At 39.6% G+C, this 23,535-nt stretch overlaps 1 protein-coding gene across 2 annotated transcripts in view; it reads right to left on the reverse strand.

Annotated features, from left to right (window-relative positions):
• LOC306862922 (parvalbumin-7-like) overlaps positions 1–23,535 on the reverse strand; it is a 66,295-nt gene that overhangs the window by 40,330 nt on the left and 2,430 nt on the right. The window contains exon 1 of one of the 2 annotated variants that reach the window (XM_079406025.1): positions 5,503–5,714. The exons of the other annotated variant lie outside the window; for it this stretch is intronic. The gene's annotated coding sequence lies outside the window, so the exon portion shown is untranslated. Of the gene's footprint in view, positions 1–5,502; positions 5,715–23,535 lie in introns of those variants that run through there. 2 annotated transcript variants of the gene reach the window in all.

The following is a 23,535-nucleotide window of genomic DNA, read 5'->3' on the forward strand; positions in this document are numbered from 1 at the left end:
GAATATGCAGAAATTTAGGGCATATCACTGTGTATTTAGGAATATCCAGAAAGCTAAATAAAGAGTGCAAGCAACAGGATAAGACAGAGTGAGTCTGTTTTAGACTGGTTTCCCAGTGGACCTCCGCCACAGAGCTGGCCTCATTTAGGAGGTCAGGGACTGGTTAATTGAAGGTGCGACACAGTGACCTCAACGTCAGTCTAAAGTTAGACTTTTTCCTCACCGAACCACAAGCCAGAGCAAAAAATACTCACCTTAAAATGCTACAAAGTGCTTACAATAGATCAGTCGCACGCATTTGGCTCAGCTTTGCTAAGATACCAAAGTCTACAATCAGAAGAGATTTCAGTAAACAAAAGCATTATAAAAGTATCATAAAAATGAGTCTTCTGAGGCTACATGATGGATTTACATAAGAAAGCATCATTATTATGCAAATTATTAAATGTACAAATGTTGAAAGCTAAGTGAATAAGGCAAAAACAAGAAGGCTTGAGATACATGTTCAGACATCTGCTTTTTCCACAGATGTATAAAATTAGCAGCACACTCTTATGCGGAATACTGTATTTACACACTGCCATACCAAATAATGACTTATTAACAGAAACCCTCTCATGTTTATCTGTCCTGTGCTGATATGAACATGCCAGCTAATGGAGCTGCGTATCTGTCCATTAGTATGCGGCTCAATTCTGAGTGGATAATTAGCAGGTGTTTTAGCATTATGGATAAAATCCAAATCAGATAAACACACAAACACATGTATTCAAAAGGCTTGGCATCCAACACATATTAACACATATTAGTTTATTTTCCAACTCACCCCAAATTTGCTCGATGGGGTTGAGGTTCGGCCTTTGAGGGACCAGTCCATCATTTTCAATGTTCCAGCAGATTCCTTCCATCGCAGCTAGTTCCAGCAATAGTTTGTTTTATGGATATTGTATTAATATTTAATTAAATTGTATTATTTTGTTATTTTTATTTTATTTACACAAAATAGTATAAATAGTAAACCTATTTATTATACAACATTATTTCTTGGTTATAGACATAACATGAATATAATTATTACCTTCTTAATATCAATATATGTATACACACTTTTTTTGTATCTTTCATGAATACAAATTTGAAAAGAACAGCATTTATATAAATTTTTTAGCTCTATTTCTAGTTCTATTTCTAAGTCTTTATTGTCACTATTTATGTATTTAATGCATCCTTGCTGAGTAAAATTATTAATTACATAGTTTTGAAATTTACTTGCAACATTTCAAATGACTTAAGACTTTTTTTCAGACAAAATAGTATAAATGGTATAAATCTCAATAATATTAATTAAATATTTTTTATATAATTATTTAAAAAATATGAATTATTTATTGGTTATCAACCATAATACAAACATAATTATAACCTTACCAATTCTGGAAAGTAAGTCCAACCCTAATCATGATCCATCCTTAATGGGAACCTCATGAATTAAAATCACAAGTAAAACTAGACCGAAATCAAATCCATTAGTATGTACTGCAGTGGTCTGCTGTAGCGCTAAGAGCAGAGGCAGTTATCAGACCGCTTGACCTTGAATGAGCATGTGATCAGGCATAAATGGTTAAAGGGAATTCGAATTTTCAAATTCGAATTTGTGGGAAATCTAGGGGTTTTGACAGCTCAAATTTTGAGTTATGACTCAGAATCAGCCTCCTGCTTTGTGAATGTGACTGGAAGCAGAAAGCTGTGACGCTGATCTGTATGAGCAGCTGTTCAATACATGTGGCCACAAAATGTGCTTCTGTATCTGTGTGCATTCAAACAGATGTGTACGTCCAGTCACTAACATTAAAGGTATATGAATTACTTTCTCCCGTGGAATACAAACGTGAAAGTTTTTGAAACCACTTTATACAGCAGATATCTGAAAAACAGACCACTTCAGTAATTTCATGATCATTTTCACCTCTGTTGACTTGAATCTTTGAAATATAATTCATATGAACAATTTTTATGATGTTGTCATTTAATGTTATTATAAATAAATAAATAATAACACATTTTTGTCACGTGGGTCTAAAATTATATGAATGTCAGTAAACAATGCATATCTGCACCATATCCTCCAAATCACAAGTCACTTCAGCTTTAATTAGTATGCATATGTAGTTCTGATGAGACATCGGCCGTAATTGCTTTGATCGTTTTACGTGAGGCCTCTAATGCAGGGCTGAAATAACGCAGACCTCACAAAGTCTTGAATCAATTAATCTATCATTTCAAGGCTGTCACAACAGTACAGCGCATTAATTAATCTCCAGAAAGCCTCAATGAATGATGTGTGTGTGTGTATGAGAAAGAGAGAGAGGGAGAAAGAAAGCTAGATGGATAGACAGAAACAGATCGTGAGAGATAGGTGGCTGTTGAGTTTCATCCAAAAGCTGCCCACGTACGAAAGAAATTCAAACATACACACACCATCCCACACACACCAACATTGCATTCTCTATCTGCCAATACTCAATTAGTGTCAGCTGTCCAATCTCGACTGCTCTCGCATCCAAAAACACACACATACGCAATTACACACACACTCAATGTCTATCTGTTCATCCGAGACTGTATGAGCAAGCACACACTCACACCCAAAGCACACACAGTTAATGGCCCATAACTACGAAAAACCAATTCAAATTCAAAGAAACAACTGAAAATGTGTCATATTCTTTGTTTAAATCTTCTATAATGGCAAAGTCTTTTAAAAAGGGACAGCTCAACCAAAAATGATAAGTCAGTCATTACTTACTCACCCTCATGTTGTTCCAAACGCATAAGACATTCGTTCATCTTCTGAACAGAAATTAAGATATTTTTAATTAAATCCGAGAGCTTTCTGACCCTCCATAGACAGCAACTGAAACGTGCAAGGCCCAGAAAGGTAGTAAAGACATCATTAAAATAGTCCGTGTGACATCAGTGGTTCGACCTTAAATTTATGAAGCTCTCGTGAACGTGCGTTGAAGACTGACACAGAAGAGAAGACATTTTTGAATAAAGTAGTTATGTTTGTTTTCTTTGCCCACAAAAAGTATTCTCGTTGCTTCATAACATTACGGTTGAACCGCTGATGTCACATGGACTATTTTAACAATGTCCTTACTACCTTTCTGGGTCTTGAACGTGTCAGTTGCATTGCTGTCTATGGAGGATCAGAAAGCTCTCGGATTTCATCAGTAAATCTTAATTTGTGTTCTGCAGATGAACAAAGGTCTTACGGGTTAGGAACGACATGAGGGTGAGTAATTAATGACAGAATTCTCATTTTTGGTGAACTCTCCCTTTAATTTGAGATTTTAAGTAGACTTTAACTCTCATTTTATGTGCCCAAACATCTTTAGGCAAGTCACAAATACATTAATTATATCATTTCAAAATATAAACTGTATTATCAGCCATCTCGGATCTATAATATAATGCATAAAGTTATGCATATTATAAACATCAACATCAAGATTGTCGGTAAAGCTGCTCTGAAACTATGTGAATTGTAGAAAGAGGTGTATAAATAAATTTGACTTGAATTGTTTGGCAGACAAGGGGAGCATTTCAAAAACAGGTCAACACAATCACTGGTTCTGTCAACTGATGTGCACTAGCAGTCATACGATGTCTGCAGTAAGTGCACTAAGTCCACAAGGACATGCGGTGCTGTATTTGTCATTTTAAATTTTGGAAGGGAGCTCAGAAGGACTTTTGTGGGCTTCAGAACAGTTCTTTATCAGTCTGTGTGGCATTATGTCACCAAAAAAGTGTGGACTCAGATCTCTGGGACAGAATCGTTCCATTTGATGCCGTTAGCGGCGCAGAAATAAAAAATGTCACCTTTAAATCAAGACGACAGCATGCAGGAAACACACCAGAGAATATAAATGAAAAGAAAGACTAGTTCAAGGAACTATGGATGGTTAATCCAGTCAAAAGAGTTAAATGACCAAAAATGTGCAAGAGACTGAGCATGTGTGACTGATTTGGTTCATTAACCAGAGCAGGCAGCCTGCAGGAGTAATGCATCTTTTACTCACACACTCACACACACACACACACACACTCATGCACACTTTGTGCCATCACTGCAGAATGGCTGTAATCTTTTTGCTATGCTATCCTTTTAGCTAACACGGTAACCCCATCCCAGCAGTCCCTGACCTTCCTGACAGCGTGCATCAGAGTATTTGAACCTAAAGTCATGTTACTACACCAGGACCAGAGCAGCACTAATGCAGCCATGCTTTTCTCCTCATCCTGTGTCATTTGTGTGAGTCCGTCCCTCTCTTTCTGTGCTAGTTCAATCTCCAAATTGTGCAGTTACTACATCTGGACTATAAGAAAAGCTGTATGTGGAGGTTTTGCTTACATTGTGACCACAATTATGATAAAACCTAATATCACCAACATTGCGGGAAAAGTCGCCTTAATAAAAGGACTATATCATGTCTTAAAGAACATCTAATAACAAGGTTTCTGTAAGGGTCATGTTTAGACTTACTAAAATTAGCTCAATATAAAACAACAGAAGTCATTGAAAAGTACTTGAGTGCATGCATATGCTGAGAGATGAAAAAAAATGCTTAATTAGAAAAGTGACAAAGGTAAATCAACTGATGCAATTTTATCAAATCAATTTTATCAAATCAAATCAATTTTATTTGGCACAATATCGTTTATCTCAGTACATTTATAGTAGGATCAGCGTCAGTTTATGAATGAGATCAATATGCATTCAGAGAAAAGAACTAAAGGGCAACGACACTCCAATATCAGAGATGGACAAACAGAATTACAGAAAGAGACAGACAGAGAGATAAATAGACAGATGGACAGATAAAAAGACAAAAAGACAGAACAATAGGCAGACAGAATGAGTGATATAGAGAATGATAGAAAGACAGATCTATAGATAGCTATGTAGACAGAATGAAAGAACAATAGATAGATAGATAGATAGATAGATAGATAGATAGATAGATAGATAGATAGATAGTGAGCGATTCATCAAGTTCATCTCAATGTGTCTTCATAAAACTCTCTGCCACTCCTTTATCATTTTACAGTCCCATTTTCACTAGATTTGATCTATTACATTTTCAGGAATGCTGCACAAGCTCTCTCATCACACACACACACACACACACACACAGTGCGGAGGGCTGGCAGAGCTCAGCTGTGGTTTGTGAATGGGATATTACATGAAGATGATTTTGCAGCCACACTGACTTTGACGACCACCTTTTTCGGTCTTTCTGCATCCTCTAACTATTTTAATCTTTCTCATACTTGATAATTGACCAATTTTTCTCCCAGTTTTCATTGTACTTTCTGTCTCACTTCCTTTACGGCTTTCGCACTTGTTCTCCTTTCTGTCTCCATCCCATCAAACGGTTCCTTGTTTTATCATCACATAACTCTTCCCTGTGTGGTAGCAGAGCATGCCTGGAGTCTTACCCGCTGTAGAGTGAGCTGGAGTCCCGGGTTCAGCTGGAGGTTCAGGTCTGCAGAGGAACGAGACCGGCAATGCACAGACAGACAGCAAACCGAACTGGAGCTTGAGCACACCAAAAAGAGAGAGAGAAGGAGAGAGATAGACAGAGAGGGAAAAAGAGAGAGACCGAGCAGAACAGAGACGGAAAACTGACTAGTTGGAGGTGAGATGAAGGGGAGAGAGAGAGTGTGAGAGGAAGATAAACGGACAGAAAGAGAGAAAGTGAGGGAGAGACAGACAGAGAGAAGAGGAGGGGCTTAAATCAGAAAGGAGGGACCGTGCGATGCCGTAAGAAAAGCAATGAGCATCAGTGAATGAATGAAGGACCGACTCAATGAATGAATGACAGAATAATAAAACGACCAATTAAATGACCAAATTAGCTAATGAAGGAATGAACAAGAGAATAAACAAATGACTGAATAATAGACTTGAATAAACAAATCAACAAAAGAATGAACATATGACCTAATGAATGAATGAATGAATGAACAAGGTGAACAATGGACAAATTACTAATAAATGACCCCCCAAAAAACAATTGACCTAATGAGCAAATGACTGAACAAACAAATGACTGAATGAAATAACATAAAACAAACAACCAGGTAAATGACTAAATTAAAAAAATGAATGACCAAATAAGATTTTGATCGTCCAATGAATTTCGAATGATTGACAAAATGAATATGGTACAGAAGCAACAAATTAATGAACAAACCATTTAATATCTGAATAAATGAACAAACAAGTTAAAACAAAATATGATCAGATCAATCTAAAAGCATAAGAACTTATGTAAAGTCCCTTAAAGTGATAGTTCACCAATTTATTTTGGTAATCGTTATTTACTCTTCCAAGTTTTTTGGACCCTAACATTATGATTTTTGGATGAACTATCAAGTGTCCTGCAATTTTCTCCTTATTAAAATACCATAGTAACTTTGAATGTGTCTCCTACAGAGTTTCAGAAGAGATCTCAACAGTGCCTCAAACTGTGCTATTCATTCCTCAAGTTCAGAATTCTGCAATCAAAAGTCAAAGATTTCAATATGAACTCAAACCTACCTCTTCTAATTATTCCAGATTAAATTATATGAGCACCATGCTATCCACATTCATCTAATAACTCTTTACTTTGTCAAGTCAAGTCAAGCCACCTTTACTTATATAGCGCTTTTTACAATGCAAATTGTGTCAAAGCACTGCACAATATCAAAAAAAAAAAAAAGGAAAATAAAGTGTCAATAAGTTTGAATAGTGTCTTTGCAATAAGGTCGGCGAAACAATAGTGTCTAAACTTACTTCTCCTAAGGAATTTTAGGAGGAAAATTCAATACTTAAATGAGAGGCAACTAAAAATGAAATCTCCTTAGATATGAATGAACAATCCAGAAGGCTCTGAGCAAACCCAGAGGAAAAATATTTTTTGAGGAGGTGATGAAACACAAGAATGAATAAACCAGAACTTGCACAAAAAAGTCGCTGAGTGTAGAAGAATGACTAGCAAACACGAGGGACGTATCCCCAGGAGGGGCACAGGGAGCAGCACAGGATTCCAAATAATAATAGGATGACCCAAAGGCACAAACACTATTATTCCTAAATTGTATAAAGCATACACAAGTGGGCTGAATGTGTGAGCGAATTTCATGCAGAAATAAATGTAATTTGTCTTCAAGCATGTATATTGTGCCTGCTGCTGCCCGTCACAATCCAGCAAATGTGCTCCAATGAGCACAAGAAATAATGCATTCAGTGCACAATGCATTCAAGAAATAATTCACCCAAAATGGAAAATTCTATGATCAACTTAGTTTTTTTTCATGTAAAACATAAAACAGGAAATTCTGAATAATTTTGTGCGTAGCTCTTTTCCAAACACTGAAGGATACAGTGACTTTCAGGCTACAAAACAACAACAATAAAATCATCTTAAAAGTACCATCAAAATAGTCCATATGACTATATAAATAGTTCCATGTCTTCTGAAGCCATATGATTAATTCATGTGAGGAACTGCCCAGACTTGAGAGTTCAACCAGCTGATATAAACATCACAGTAATCCACATGGCTCCAATTCATCTTGAGAAGTGAAAAGCTGCGTGTTTGTAATACATAGCATTTTAACTTTAAACTGTCACTCGTGGTCAAAATACCAATCCATATACCATAATGCATAATAACATTTCCTTAAGTGAAAAAGTCCATCCCATGCTGTTAAAATCCACAAAAAAAGTGCACTAACTGACTGGAGAAGTCCGGCATCCGTCACCAGAGAGAAGTCAAGATATTTTTTATTAGAAATGAAGTCAAAATAAAAATGAAACATGCATAAATGAATCATTCATGATAAGATCAATAACATGCATTTAGAAAATACATATGCTAAGTTTTGGTTTCATGCCGACTTTAATATCATTTGCACTTCTGCATCATTTACTTAGTCAGGAATAAAACACTTAGCTATTACTTAGTAATAGGTTATAAAACACAACAACCAGTGCTGTTTGCCATCACTGACATAAATTCTGGTACACTGCATCTTCATGCATCACAATGGGCCTCATCAGCCTTCATATTTACATTTATTCATTTAGCTGACGCTTTTATCCAAAGCGACTTACAATTGGCTATATATGTCATAGGTCGCACGCCTCTGGAGCAGCTAGGGGTTAAGTGTCTTGCTCAGGGACACATTGGTGTCTCACAGTGGATTCGAACCCGGGTCTCTCACACCAAAGGCATGTGTCTTATCCACTGCGCCATCACCACCCCCTTCATATGCGCAAAAACATTTGTTTGGGCGCTACAGCGGACCTTTTAAATTGTGCAGTGTAACTTTTATGTTTGGTAGACTGAATTTTAGTTTGATTAATGGCTGAAATGTCAAGTTAGCAACGCTGAAATGAGTGTGTGCGTGGGACATGCCTGCACGATCAGTTAAATTTAATAAAATAAAGATATCCACCTTTTTCTTCAACGTGGAAGTATATGGGTTAGACTTCTGGTTCATTAGCCGTTATCGATAAATAACGAGAAGAATAACAACGTGCAGTAAACGATAAACTGTTTGCACTACAAACCAGTGTGCTCATAATTAATATACTACATTAAAATAATATGGTAAGGCACACCAATTGTCGATATCAAGCAGCAAAACAAACTGTTTTGTACAGCTAAAAAATAGCTGGACGCGGATGAGACCGGAAGATAGACCCATAGAATTTACAAATGGCCGCGCGCATTTTTATGGCAAGAAAAACGTGGATAAAGAAAACAAATAAAATGCATTAAGAGTGTCACAAATACGAAAGTGGCCTATTTGTCACACAGTTTTTTTTAATTTAGTTAATCTGTTAATTATTTACGAGAGAGTTTTGTGTAGCTGTATTTATTTTATTCCTTTTCTGTTTTTCTCCGGATGTGTGTATCTTCATGGTCTGTTGTTTATGCTGCTATTTGTGCATATAAAGCAAGAAAAAAAGCTTTACTTGTTAGTAAGGAAAAATCTAAATGAACAAAATGCTGTCATTATACAATTCTCCACAATTCTCTATGTTGCACACAGTTTCAACTTACTTAAAAACTTGCATACACGAGCTGAGACCTGACGTCATATTTGATCGCAGCCACCGCTCACGTCCATATTGATAAATTCCAAGCTTTGCTTTGAAACGACCACAGGTCCAATTTTCTGTCGTACGTTCGTTTCATAAATGAGGCCAAATGACTTTTACATTTATTCTCTGAATAATAAGCAGCTTTTATCCAAAAATGATTTGAATATGTGCAAACGGCGGAGGGGACAACAAACAGAGCACAGGTGAACTTGAGAGCATATAGGCCTTAGGGACTCCTTGAAACACTTAACATGTATGTGAAGTGAGTGACATAATCAGCGAGTGCCTCAACTGATCTGTAGCGTCTGCATAAGCTCACTGATGGTTGAATACACTTGGTTTTAAGAGACCCTTTTGACATCTGCATATAAATTACTGACCTGGCCTCATCATTTACATTTATATGGGTGCTAAATTGCCAATGGTCTTTCCCCCTGTAACAATTTATTTAGCTCAAAATGGAATTGTATATAAATAATTACAATTAATTATGATTAATTACAATTATTTTTGTCTGCTGACAGTAATAACTGTAGCAAAATTAAATTGCCATCAACTGATCTGTCTGTCCAGAGAACATTCAGTGCAAGTTCATATCAACTATAAGAAAGGATATTTTCTTGGCCACAGAAAACACCTTCTTAAGTATTAATACATTAGAGCATGTAGTAAGGGTCAAAATCGTAAAGGGACATTAATGTGCAAGTCAGAACCAGAAACTCATGTAATTTGTGCGCACAACTTTTATTAACTAAACACTAACGCAAACTAGTCTAACAAACCAACAAACAAACAAACAAACATACATACGTACAATCACTCATACATGGGGAAAGGGCAAATGAAAGTTGATGGATGAAGCCATCAGGAAAACCAGAGAATGCAGTTAGAAAAAGTCATTTAACCACCTGAGTAAAACCATCAGCGCCGTTTATAACGGGGTCTATAACTTGTACTAATAACCTCTGTTTTGTTTAGTTAAATGTACAATACTTGCAATGCATTTGGTCGTGACGAGTGTCCGGAACGCAGTCTCAGATGAAGGTCTTAATGGTTTCAAGGTTTTGGATTCCTAATCATGTTCTTCCGGGTTGAAGAGTGATGAATTCCAAGGATGTTCTGAGGTAGAAATGTTCTTTCCAGGTAGAGAGTGGAAAAGAGCTAAGAAAGAGATCTGCTGAGGTCCTTTGTTGAATGGAAAGTCAAGGCCGCAAGGCCTGGCACAAAAACTTAAGAGGGTCCAGAAAAAGTTCTAGCTCACATCCTCTTAGGATCTAACAAAACCGCAGACTACAGGGGCGTCACATACGTGAGAGCTTTATCTGCTATACAGGTCACACCTCTGGGGTGTCAAAGAACCAATGGAGTCCTGAATTTTTGGAGGGAAAGTTTTACGATTCTTTGTCTCTGAACATGGTAATTTGCATAGGTAATTCAGCTGGGTTAATGCACAAACTTCTAAAGATTCTTAAGACATATACATATACAAGAACAGTAATAATATACACAATGACCTGAAGATATGTGTGATCATTCAAAGAAAGGTTTTTCTATAAATTAATTAGAGAAGATTCCATTTCTCGCTCCTAACGGGGGGGGGGGGGGGGGGGGGGTCCACAGACCCTCATAGTTGGCCCTTTGGTTAGGTGACGGGGCATAAGAGATTATTTGTTAAATATAACAAATATTTGTGTGTCTGACTGGTCCAAATGTTACAAACACTATCAAAAGACGCTAAGCAGGTCACCTCTCTGGTCTCCCTATCAAACTTGTGTGGATGGAGTGAATGACCCCACACAAACCCTGACTAGACCAGTGGTCTCCACAAATTCAAATACACATCACACACACATAAAGACATTTGCTTTATTTAGGCCATAATTGAGCAGTTATAAATGTATCTGGTATATGCATGTGTTGTATGTATATTCCCCTATTATATTAACCTAGTTAGAACCCTTTACTTGAATTAATTAGACTCTAAACACCCATATTCAAGTGTATGAGTGTATCTCTGCTTTAATATCTTCTATAGGTTACTTTCTTGGTATCAAAATGATCTTCTTTTTATTCCTCGAACAATGAGGTACACTATGTGGTCGTGAAATGCATCATACAATTGTTACTATGTTTTGAAGTAAAACTGCACCAACTCTCCAGACCGGCAATAAAAAAGCAAATGAGCCATAAACGGAGACAAAGAAAGTTTCTCTCGCTAAAAATTCATGCCTCTGATTGGCCACTCCACCCAAAAAGTGGGTGCGGCTACAAACTATCAAAAGTTCTGAACTCAGACTAATCGGTGCTCAAAACTCTTCTTCTTGAGACGGACCCGCTCCCAAACTCAAGATTCAAGAGTCAAGATTTTTTATTTGTCACATACACAATTATACAGAGTATAACCAGCAGTGAAATGTAGGTCAGGTCCGCTCCAAGGACAGTGCAATTATATAGAATACAAATATTAAGAAAAAGAAAAGTAGAAAAAATAAAAGAATAAAATAAAATAAAATAAAAGATAAAAAATATAAATATAAATGTGCAGGTCAGAATGTTGTTGACTTAAATAGTAATAAAGAGGAATGTGCAAAAAAATTTGCAAAAAAGTTGTACAGGGTATGTAAATAGCAGCAATATGAGGTAGAGAAAAATTATGAATAGCTTATTGATATGGTGATATTTACATGGAGTCAAGTGATGTTATGACACAGAGTTAGAGTTTAGGAGCCTGATGGCCTGGGGGAAGAAGCTCCTCCTAAGTCTCTCAGTTTTTGCCATCAGGCTACGGAAGCGCTTACCAGATGGAAGCAAAGTGAATAGACGGTTACCAGGGTGATTTGAGTCCTTGATGATTTTGACAGCTCTATTTTTGCAGCGTTTGAAGTAGATGTCCTGCAGAGAGGGGAGAGCAGACCTTGAGATGCGCTCAGCTAAGCGCACAACTCTCTGTAGTGCTTTGCAGTCCTGATTGGAGCTGTTTCCATACCACACTGAGATGCACTGAGTCAATACACTTTCTATGGTCCCTGAATAGAAAGTTTTCAGGATTACTGGTGAGACCCTGAATTTCCTCAGCTGTCGCAGATGGTACAGTCTTTGCCTGGCTTTCTTAACCAGTATTTGGATGTGTGTAGTCCAAGTCAGGTTCTCGGAGATGTTTATATCGAGGTACTTGAAGCTACTCACCCTCTCCACAGGGGTCCTACTGATCATAAGAGGAGTGTAGGGCCGCTGCTGTCTCTTCCTAAAGTCCATGATCAGCTCTTTAGTTTTGCTCACATTCAGAGAGAGATAGTTGTCCTGGCACCATGATGTGAGTCTCTCTACCTCATCCAAGTATGCGGTCTCATCGTTGTTGGAGATGAGGCCCAGAACCACAGTATCATCAGCGAATTTGATGATAGATGTGGAGCTGTGAGAGGACACGCAGTCATGCGTGTAGAGAGAGTAGAGCAGGGGACTTAGGACGCAGCCCTGTGGGGCTCCTACATTCAGGGTGATGGAGTTTGAGGTGAACTGGCCAACTTTCACCACTTGAGGTCTGCCGGTGAGGAAGTCTTGAATCCAGTCACAGAGTGAGGAGTTTAGGCCGAGGTCTGTGAGTTTAGAAGCCAGCTTGATGGGGACTATAGTGTTGAAAGCTGAGCTATAGTCAATGAATATCGGCCTTAAATAATTCCCATTGTTGCTGTCCAAGTGTGTGAGGGAAGAGTGTAGGACGTGAGAGATGGCATCGTCAGTGGATCTATTGGGGCGATAGGCAAACTGAAGAGGGTCCAAAGTATCAGGTATGGAGGAGCAGATGTGGCTCTTTAGAAGTCTCTCAAAAACCTTCATGACTATAGATGTGAGGGCAACTGGGCGATAGTCATTCAGGTAAGAGGGTTTATTTTTCTTTGGCACAGGGATAATGATGAATTTTTTGAATGAGGTGGGAACCACGGAGGTAGCAAGGGACTCATTAAAGATGGAAGTGAACAAACCAGCGAGCTGATCGGCGCAGGACCTCAGAACACGGCCAGTTATCCCATCAGGTCCGGCTGCTTTCCTGACGTTCACTTTCTTTAGCGCCCTCCGAACCTCATCCTCTGACACGGTGATTACAGGATCATCGCTGCTCTGCCTGCTGCTTCCTGATGCGCTGGACGGTAGAGACGCGCCGCCGTTGCAGACAAAGCGGCCGTAGAAGATGTTTAACTCGTCGGCCGGCAACGGATCGGCTCTCACCTCCGCAGAGGATTTGTTTCCGAAGGCACAGATGGTCCTTAGTCCCTGCCACATCCGTCGAGAGTCATTGAGCTGGAAATGAGACTCAATTCTCTCTCTGTATCTGTGTTTGGCGGCTCTTACTGCGCGTCGGAGAGCATAGCACGATACTTTGTACTCGCTCATATTCCCGGTCAGAAGAGCCTCATTGTAAGCGGCAGTGCGTGTGTTAACCACAGCACGGATTGTTCTGTCCACCCACGGTTTCTGGTTGGAGAATGTCCTTACAGTTATTGTTTCTGTAGCTTGCTCGGTTAGCGTGTTTACAAAGCTTAATGCTACATCCGTGAACTCACTGATGTCAGAAGAACTCGCCCGGAACATGTCCCAGTCGACGTCATCAAGAGCCGCCTGCAGCATAGCCTCTGAGTGGGAGGACCAGTGCGTCACTACTCTCTGCACCGGAGGATCCTGAACGAGCCTTTGTTAATATTCCAGTGTGAGGAAAATGGCGGCATGGTCTGATTTGCCAAAAGCCGGTAGTGAGCGGGCTTTGTAGGCATTCTTGAACTGAGTGTAGCAGTGATCTAGTGTATTTGGTCCTCTAGTTGGACAGGATACATGTTGATAAGTTCGGCATGACCTGCCTGAGGTTGGCTTTGTTAAAGTCTCCAGCGATGATAAAGGCAGCGTCAGGATGTTTGTTAATGTAGCCGCTGAGCACATCGTGAAGTTTAGACAAAGCCAAGCCGGTGTCTGCTTGTGGTGGAATGTACACAGCAGTAACAATGATCAATGAAAACTCCCGGGGCAGATAAAATGGGCGGCAAATAATGGAAAGATGTTCCAGATGAGGCGAGCAGGAACGCGACAGAATGGAGATATTCCCGGGATCACACCATTTCTTGTTAATCATGAAACACACTCCTCCACCCCTGGATTTACCGGTCTCTGCTGTTCTGTCCGTGCGAAAAACAGAGAAGTTATCACTTGTCAACAGCAGTGTCCGGGACCAAGGACAAAAGCCACGTTTCGGACAAACAAAGGATGTTACAGTCCCTTATGTCCCGTTGGAAACTAATCCTGGCTCTAAGATCGTCCATCTTATTCTCCAAGGATTGGACATTTGCGAGCAGAATGCTCAGAAGAGGAGGACTGTGAACCCTTTTCCTGAGTCTGTCTCGAATCCCAGCGCGTTTCCCGCGGTGTTTCTTGATCCTTCGCCTCTGGGGTATATTGTTTACCTCCGCGTTCCAAAGAATCTCCAGTGGCCACTCTGGGTTCGTGGCTAAAGTGTCCTGGAAAAGGTTAGTGTAGCGGTTCCCAATGTCCAAAAGTGTTTCTATGTTATTGGTGATCAGTGCTGACATGAAATGTGTAAAAAGAGAAGGTAAAGAAGTAAATTAAAGCAAAATCTATGTGGAGCGACCTGGACGGCGTCCGAACACAGCGGTGCCATTTCTAAAAATACCTCTAAAGAGACCTCTCCTCTTGAGTTAACCTTCTGGCAGTTTTAGCTTCAAGTAACTTTGTGGACTTGCCGTGGAACTTCCTATCTTCAGAAGAACCAGAGGAAAATCTTCCTAAAGAAATCATCAAGAACCTTTTGTCTACCGCATTAAGACTCTCATTCAGCTACAAAACCAATGCAAGTAACCGTTTACAACTGTTTAGATGTTTAGATGCGTGTTAAAGTTTGAACCCCTTTTTAAGGTGAATTGTGATTCTCATTTGGTCTATCGTTAATTGATCTAAGATACTGCCATTCTTTTGCTCTTCTCTCTCTTTTTCTTACTTTCCTTCATTCTATATATATACACTCACCTAAAGGATTATTAGGAACACCATACTAATACTGTGTTTGACCCCCTTTCGCCTTCAGAACTGCCTTAATTCTATGTGGCATTGATTCAACAAGGTGCTGAAAGCATTCTTTAGAAATGTTGGCCCATATTGATAGGATAGCATCTTGCAGTTGATGGAGATTTGTGGGATGCACATCCAGAGCACGAAGCTCCCGTTCCACCACATCCCAAAGATGCTCTATTGGGTTGAGATCTGGTGACTGTAGGGGCCATTTTAGTACAGTGAACTCATTGTCATGTTCAAGAAACCAATTTGAAATGATTCGAGCTTTGTGACATGGTGCTTTATCCTGCTGGAAGTAGCCATCAGAGGATGGGTACATGGTGGTCATAAAGGGATGGACATGGTCAGAAACAATGCTCAGGTAGGCCGTGGCATTTAAACGATGCCCAATTGGCACTAAGGGGCCTAAAGTGTGCCAAGAAAACATCCCCCACACCATTACACCACCACCACCAGCCTGCACAGTGGTAACAAGGCATGATGGATCCATGTTTTCATTCTGTTTACGCCAAATTCTGACTCTACCATCTGAATGTCTCAACAGAAATCTAGACTCATCAGACCAGGCAACATTTTTCCAGTCTTCAACCGTCCAATTTTGGTGAGCTCGTGCAAATTGTAGCCTCTTTTTCCTATTTGTAGTGGAGATGAGTGGTACCCGGTGGGGTCTTCTGCTGTTGTAGCCCATCCGCCTCAAGGTTGTGCGTGTTGAGGCTTCACAAATGCTTTGCTGCATACCTCGGTTGTAACGAGTGGTTATTTCAGTCAAAGTTGCTCTTCTATCAGCTTGAATCAGTCGGCCCATTCTCCTCTGACCTCTAGCATCAACAAGGCATTTTCGCCCACAGGACTGCCGCATACTGGATGTTTTTCCCTTTTCACACCATTCTTTGTAAACCCTAGAAATGGTTGTGCGTGAAAATCCCAGTAACTGAGCAGATTGTGAAATACTCAGACCGGCCCGTCTGGCACCAACAACCATGCCACGCTCAAAATTGCTTAAATCACCTTTCTTTCCCATTCTGACATTCAGTTTGGAGTTCAGGAGATTGTCTTGACCAGGACCACACCCCTAAATGCATTGAAGCAACTGCCATGTGATTGGTTGATTAGATAATTGCATTAATGAGAAATTGAACAGGTGTTCCTAATAATCCTTTAGGTGAGTGTATATATATATATACAGTGGGTACGGAAAGTATTCAGACCCCCTTCAATTTTTCACTCTTTGTTATATTGCAGCCATTTGCTAAAATCATTTAAGTTAATTTTTTTCCCTCATTAATGTACACACAGCACCCCATATTGACAGAAAAACACAGAATTGTTGACATTTTTGCAAATTTATTAAAAAAGAAAAACTGAAATATCACATGGTCCTAAGTATTCAGACCCTTTGCTCAGTATTTAGTAGAAGCACCCTTTTGATCTAATACAGCCAGGAGTCTTTTTGGGAAAGATGCAACAAGTTTTTCACACCTGGATTTGGGGATCCTCTGCCATTCCTCCTTGCAGATCCTCTCCAGTTCTGTCAGGTTGGATGGTAAACGTTGGTGGACAGCCATTTTTAGGTCTCTCCAGAGATGCTCAATTGGGTTTAAGTTAGGGCTCTGGCTGGGCCATTCAAGAACAGTCACAGAGTTGTTGTGAAGCCACTCCTTCGTTATTTTAGCTGTGTGCTTGGGGTCATTGTCTTGTTGGAAGGTAAACCTTCGGCCCAGTCTGAGGTCCTGAGCACTCTGGAGAAGGTTTTCGTCCAGGATATCCCTGTACTTGGCCGCATTCATCTTTCCTTCGATTGCAACCAGTAGTCCTGTCCCTGCAGCTGAAAAACACCCCCACAGCATGATGCTGCCACCACCATGCTTCACTGTTGGGATTGTATTGGACAGGTGATGAGCAGTGCCTGGCTTTCTCCACACATACCGCTTAGAATTAAGGCCAAAAAGTTCTATCTTGGTCTCATCAGACCAGAGAATCTTCAGGTGTTTTTTAGCAAACTCCATGCGGGCTTTCATGTGTCTTGCACTGAGGAGAGGCTTCCGTCGGGCCACTCTGCCATAAAGCCCCGACTGGTGGAGGGCTGCAGTGATGGTTGGCTTTCAACAACTTTCTCCCATCTCCTGACTGCATCTCTGGAGCTCAGCCACAGTGATCTTTGGGTTTTTCTTTACCTCTCTCACCAAGGCTCTTCTCCCCCGATAGCTCAGTTTGGCCGGACGGCCAGCTCTAAGAAGGGTTCTGGTCGTCCCAAACGTCATCCATTTAAGGTGCTCTTAGGAACCTTAAGTGCAGCAGAATTTTTTTTGTAACCTTGCCTTGCCACAATTCTGTCTCTGAGCTCTTCAGGCAGTTCCTTTGACCTCATGATTCTCATTTGCTCTGACATGCACTGTGAGCTGTAAGGTCTTATATAGACAGGTGTGTGGCTTTCCTAATCAAGTCCAGTCAGTATAATCAAACACAGCTGGACTCAAATGAAGGTGTAGAACCATCTCAAGGATGATCAGAAGAAATGGACAGCACCTGAGTTAAATATATGAGTGTCACAGCAAAGGGTCTGAATACTTAGGACCATGTGATATTTCAGTTTTTGTTTTTTAATAAATCTGCAAAAATGTCAACAATTCTGTGTTTTTCTGTCAATATGGGGTGCTGTGTGTACATTAATGAGGGAAAAAAATGAACTTGATTTTAGCAAATGGCTGCAATATAACAAAGAGTGAAAAAATTAAGGGGGTCTGAATACTTTCTGTACCCACTGTATATGTGTGTGTGTTTTGCTTAGTTTTGTTGTATGCTAGCTGTAGTTTCATTTATTAAAAACCCTTATATTCACAATTGATTGTCTCTGTGTTCTGCTCACGATTCAAAGTCACTGAATGCTGCTCCTTGCTACATACTAAACTACTGCTAGCACCGTATAAGTAGGAGGGCTATTGTTCCTTGGCCAGGAAAATAATCTTTCCTAGAGTTGATAAATTATTATATTGTCTGCTCGGTGGACGGACGGATCAAGTAATTGTAATATCGATTCTACTACAGTCAATTCTAAGATCTAATCTAAATATTTATTATTTATTATGACCAGTTATAATTAATAAATATAGCTGCAAGCAGCGATTACCGGGGTTCAAGCATTTTAAGGCCTTAAGGTGGTATGTGTTTAGGGTCTAGGCCAACCGGGATGTATAGCTGAAACACATTGGAAATGGACAATAGGCTCACAGAAACACACACACACACACACATAGAAATGAAATGGTTAAACTATCATATTAATAATCAATAAGCATTCTTACACACACACACACACACACAATGACATACATGCACACATTTTGTTGCAGATATAGATATTTGCAATAAATGATAGGTATCAATACTCATTGCAAGTCTTCTCTTTTTAAGAGTTTATATGTCATTTTCAGGTTTCTCTGTGATTATAAAATGGCAAAATTGTACAATCTGACATATCTGTATGAACAAAATGGTAAACTTTATCTAAATGTGAGTTTAAATGTTAGAACTGGGATTTTATAGCGTCTCCTTAAGCAAAATATGAACAGTGCTGTTTTAGGGTTTAATGAGCCCATTAGTGGTCTTTCGCTGCCATCTAGTGGTTAGAAATTGCAATTTATCATACAAAATTGTGTTTTTTTAACCTTTATAACTGTTAGAGTGTTATTTTTTTGCCCAATCTCTCTTCAATTTTGCTTGCTTCTTTAGAATGAAATGATGCAGATGTGGAGTTTGTTTTAGGATTTACAGGCCTTTGGGTACACTATGTAAAGAACATATTATAAAATGACAGATTTATAATTGTCCAAATGCAAATGTTCAACATTGTTTTGATAATTATTGGCCTAGAGAGTCTAGAGAATAGTGCTGCAATGATTTTATTGATTTTGAGTTAAAAACTGAGGACTAGTTGAAAATGTTTTTGTTTTTTTTAAATCTCAAATTTGATTGACAGCATTGATCCTAGAGGCAAAGTTTTCAGAATGAGGAGATCTATCATATGATATGAAGATATAGTGTATAAGTGAATATTATGAAGATTGTATTGCAATTTGAGGTAATTTACAACAGAAATACTGTGTTTTTGAGGCCTTTTTCACTGTTATAGCACCACCTATGGTCCAATCTCCATAAAACTTTTCATACTTTTTTGAGTTTTCCTTTAGGTTTTATAAGTTTTTGGGTATATGTAGCCACGCCTCTTTTCTAAATGACCTGTTATAGCTAATCAAAGGACAACATTTTTTTTTTTTTTTTGATAATTGATCTAGAGTCCAGAGACTTGCACTGCAGTGGTTTGATCGAGATTGAGCAAAAAATCTAGGACTAGTTCGCAAAAGTAGGTTTTTAACATATTTGTGAATATTTAATTAATGATTTGATGCACATAGTTACTCCCAGAGGCAAAGTTGCTCAGAATGAGATCTCACATAATATATGAAGATCATGTGTTTGTGTGAATATATGAACATTATCTACAATTTGAGGTAATTTTATACAGAAATATCGTGTTTTTGAGGCCTTTATAACTGTTATAGAGCCACCTATGGTCCGATCTACATGTTGTCAACAAGTTTCATGAAGTTTTGAGTTTTCGTTTAGGTTTTATAGGCTTTTGGGTCAATTTGGCCACACCCTTTTCTAAATGACACCGTTATATGTAACCGAAGGATAAAATTCAACATTTTTTTGATAATTATTTATCTAGAGAGTCCAGAGAATTGCGCTGCAGTGGTTTGATCCAGATTGAGCGAAAAACCTAGGAGTAGTTCGCAAAAGTAGGTTTTTAACATAATAGAGATTATTTAATGAACGATTTGATTGACAGCAATAATTCCTGGGGTAAAGTTGCTCATTATGAGGAGATCTATCGAATGATATGCATATTGTGTGGATTTGTGAAACACCATGCGATTACAGAGCCAAAAAATCTTGTTAGCGCCAACTAGTGGCCGATTTCTTTCAAAATAAAGCAACAGGTCTGTAGTCATTAATAAGTCCTGTGATTTTTGGTTTCTTGGGTACAGGGATGATGGTGGAGTGTTTGAAGCAGGAGGGGACTTCACACAGCTCCAGTGATCTGTTGAAGATCAATGTGAAGATGGATGGTAGCTGGACAGCACAGGCTTTGAGGCAGGCTGGAGAGACACCGTCTGGGCCTTTGGCTTTCCTTATCTTCTTACATCTCCTTCACAGATCTTGATTGCAGGCTGAGAAACAGTAGGGGGGAGGGAGGGGGAAGGTGTTGATGGCTGTGTTGTGAGATGGACAGAGAGTGTGTGGGGTGTCAAACCAGACTTTTGTATTTTAAATCTGCAATAAAACTTGTTCAAGTCTTCAGCCAGTTGTTGATTGGCCTCAGTGCTGGGGGGAGGGGTCTTGTAACTGGTGATGGCTTTCAGGCCTTTCCACACTGATGTAGAGTTGTTTTTTTTAGCTTTTCAAAGTAGTTTTTCTTTGCCACTCTTATCTCTCTATTCAGTGTGTATTTGGACTGTTTGCACAAGGCTTTGTTCCCACTCCTGTGAGCATCCTCTTCGACCTGGCGAAGCTGTTTGAGTTTTGTACTGAACCAAGGTTTGTCGTTGTTAAATGTTAAGTCCTGGTGGGTACACACATGTCCTCACAGAAACCAATGTAGGACGTCACTGCGTCGGTGAGCTCATCCAGATCAGTAGCTGCAGCCTCAAAAACACTCCAATCAGTAAGTTCGAAGCAGGCCTGTAAATCCTGCTCTGCTTCAACAGTCCATCTCTTTACAGTTTTTTCTACAGGCTTAGCAGATTTAAGTTTCTGACTGTAGGCTGGTAGAAGATGCACCAAAGAGTGATCAGAGAGTCCCAGTGCTGCACGGGGGACAGAGTGATACGCATCCTTTAAAACAGTGTAGCAATGGTCCAGTATATTGCTGTCCCTGGTGGGGCACGTGATGTGTTGTCTGTATTTAGGCAGTTCGCGTGTGAGATTTGCTTTATTAAAATCACAGAGAATGATAATGAAAGAGACCGGGTAACGCTGCTTTGTGTGTGTGATTTGGTGGCCAACAGTTCTCACACGCGCGTTAGGAGGAATGTACACACTCACCAGAATAAAAGAGGAAAACTCACGTGGCGAATAAAAAGGCTTGCAGTTAATAAACAGAGCTTCCAGGTTTGGGCAGCACATCTTCTTTAAAACTGTCACGTCTGTACACCAGCCTTCATTGATATAAAAACATAATCCACCGCCTCTTGTTTTCCCCGATGACTTGGTGATGCGGTCTGCTCTGAACAGCTGGAATCCGTCTAGATGTAGCGCGATGTCCTGGATAGATCCGTTCAGCCAGGTTTCCGTGAAACAAAGCGCAGAAGAGTTTAAAAAGGCCTTTTTTGTGCGGGTGAGGAGTTGTAGTTCGTCTGATTTATTTGCAAGGGAGCGGAGATTCGCCAGGTGAATACTCGCTAGCGGAGTCCTTAAACCGCGCTGTCTGGATTTCACGAACGCACCTGCGCACTTCCCTCGCTTGCGTCGCCTGGAACGCTTGTATAGAAACGCAGCCCCTCCAACTAAAATGTCCAGTAAAACGTCCGAATGTTCAAACGTCGGCAAAAGGTTATCTGGTGTGCTATTTCTTATGTCCAAGAGTTCGATTCTAGTGAAGCTGATCGGAAAGACGTTGCTTAAGACAGGACAAACAAACAAAAACAGAAAAAGTACCAAGGAGCAACAAACCGAAGCGGCCATGTTCGGCGCCAGTCAGATGTATTTTAACACAAGAATATATTACTCAGCTGGTATTAAATGACAAGAAAATGACAAGAAACCAACTCGTCTGAAAACCTGATCTGGTGTAAAGAGTTTCACCTGATCAGGTGAAAGCAGCACTTTCTTGAATGATCCAGGAGGAAGCTGACAGATTTACCAGAATAACCTAGTAAAGCTCACTTTCACCTTTCCTCAGTTTGCTTTGGGGTCCAGAAGGGAATTCATTCATTCAATGCGCATTAAACTGATCCCTAAATCCATTTAGACATGGAATAAAAGAGCAAATCATAATGAGCTCATCGCTTATCCAGCTCTCCACAAAACACTTCACCAGCATCTCCAGCTAACCACCACTAGGGGAAGTTCAAAGCCTTCAACACATTTACTGCATCTGGGAATGAACTGCATGGAAGCTCACTTTCAGGGAACAATTATCAGAAAACGGAGAAATCCTGCAACAATCTTGCCTCATTTCAGTTAAGTTTTAAGCACAGTTGAAATATTCCCAGTGATGTTAAAATTTATAATTAAATGGATAGAGTCTTGCTGTCCTGAGAAGACCTTGTACCAACAAACCAGGGCACAAATGCATAGCAACCGGAGGTTCAGACTAGCAACGCACAGCCAGACAGCAAACCAAACTCATAACACCTTAGAAACTACACAGCATCGTGGTGGTGAGTTCTACACAATACACTTTTTTTTCAGTGATTCAGGACTAGCGATCATGTTTCTGTGAATTATAAAATCACTGCATTAGAATTGCAAGGTCTTCAAGCAGCTCACTGGGATGAATATCAAAGCACTGAGAGGATGCGGTATCCTTTGGACATCCCATGGGAATTGTAGTCCTTTCCAGTCTGCTGAAGAGTCAATTGTGCAGCTCTAGCATGAAGGACAAAGGCTACATAATTCCCTCTGGATCACACACACTAACGCTCTCAGTGCAAACAGGAAAGGACACACTGCAACACAACATTACAACACGTTAGACCTCCATCAGCATTAATTGCTCATAAAAATGCCTCTGGAACTTCTTGTAACACTGTGTCCAAACTACACGCGACACAACAAGATTCCAGTGACAAGCAATTTGAGTGTCCACACTAGACGCGATGCAACAGAATCAAACACATATCACACAGCCAATCAGAAGTGTGTGTGGACGGGCTCTATCTGCACTGGCAACAAAATGAATAAATCTAGAATTTATATAAAGATATAGAATTTCTAATCTAATTTATAAATTTCAAACCTTTTTAACATTAAATCTACATACTGAGTGACTGATAACATCTTTATGGAATACACTGGTTGGTTCGCAGTGAGTTCACATGTACATCTTTGCTTTAATCTATTTTCAAGATCTGAGGTAAACTATCTGTTGTTGCTTTCAGTATGGCTATAAAGGTCTGGCAAAGTGATTTTCAAACTCACATTAGACATGTTTAACTTTGAATAAAGCACATAAGTTCTATTCTGTTTGGTTTATGATGGTCAAAGTAAGTAGGGGGTGCATTAGTGGAATAGTT

The sequence above is a fragment of the Barbus barbus genome (assembly GCF_936440315.1).
Source record: "Barbus barbus genome assembly, chromosome: 4".
Taxonomy (NCBI): Eukaryota; Metazoa; Chordata; class Actinopteri; order Cypriniformes; family Cyprinidae; genus Barbus; species Barbus barbus.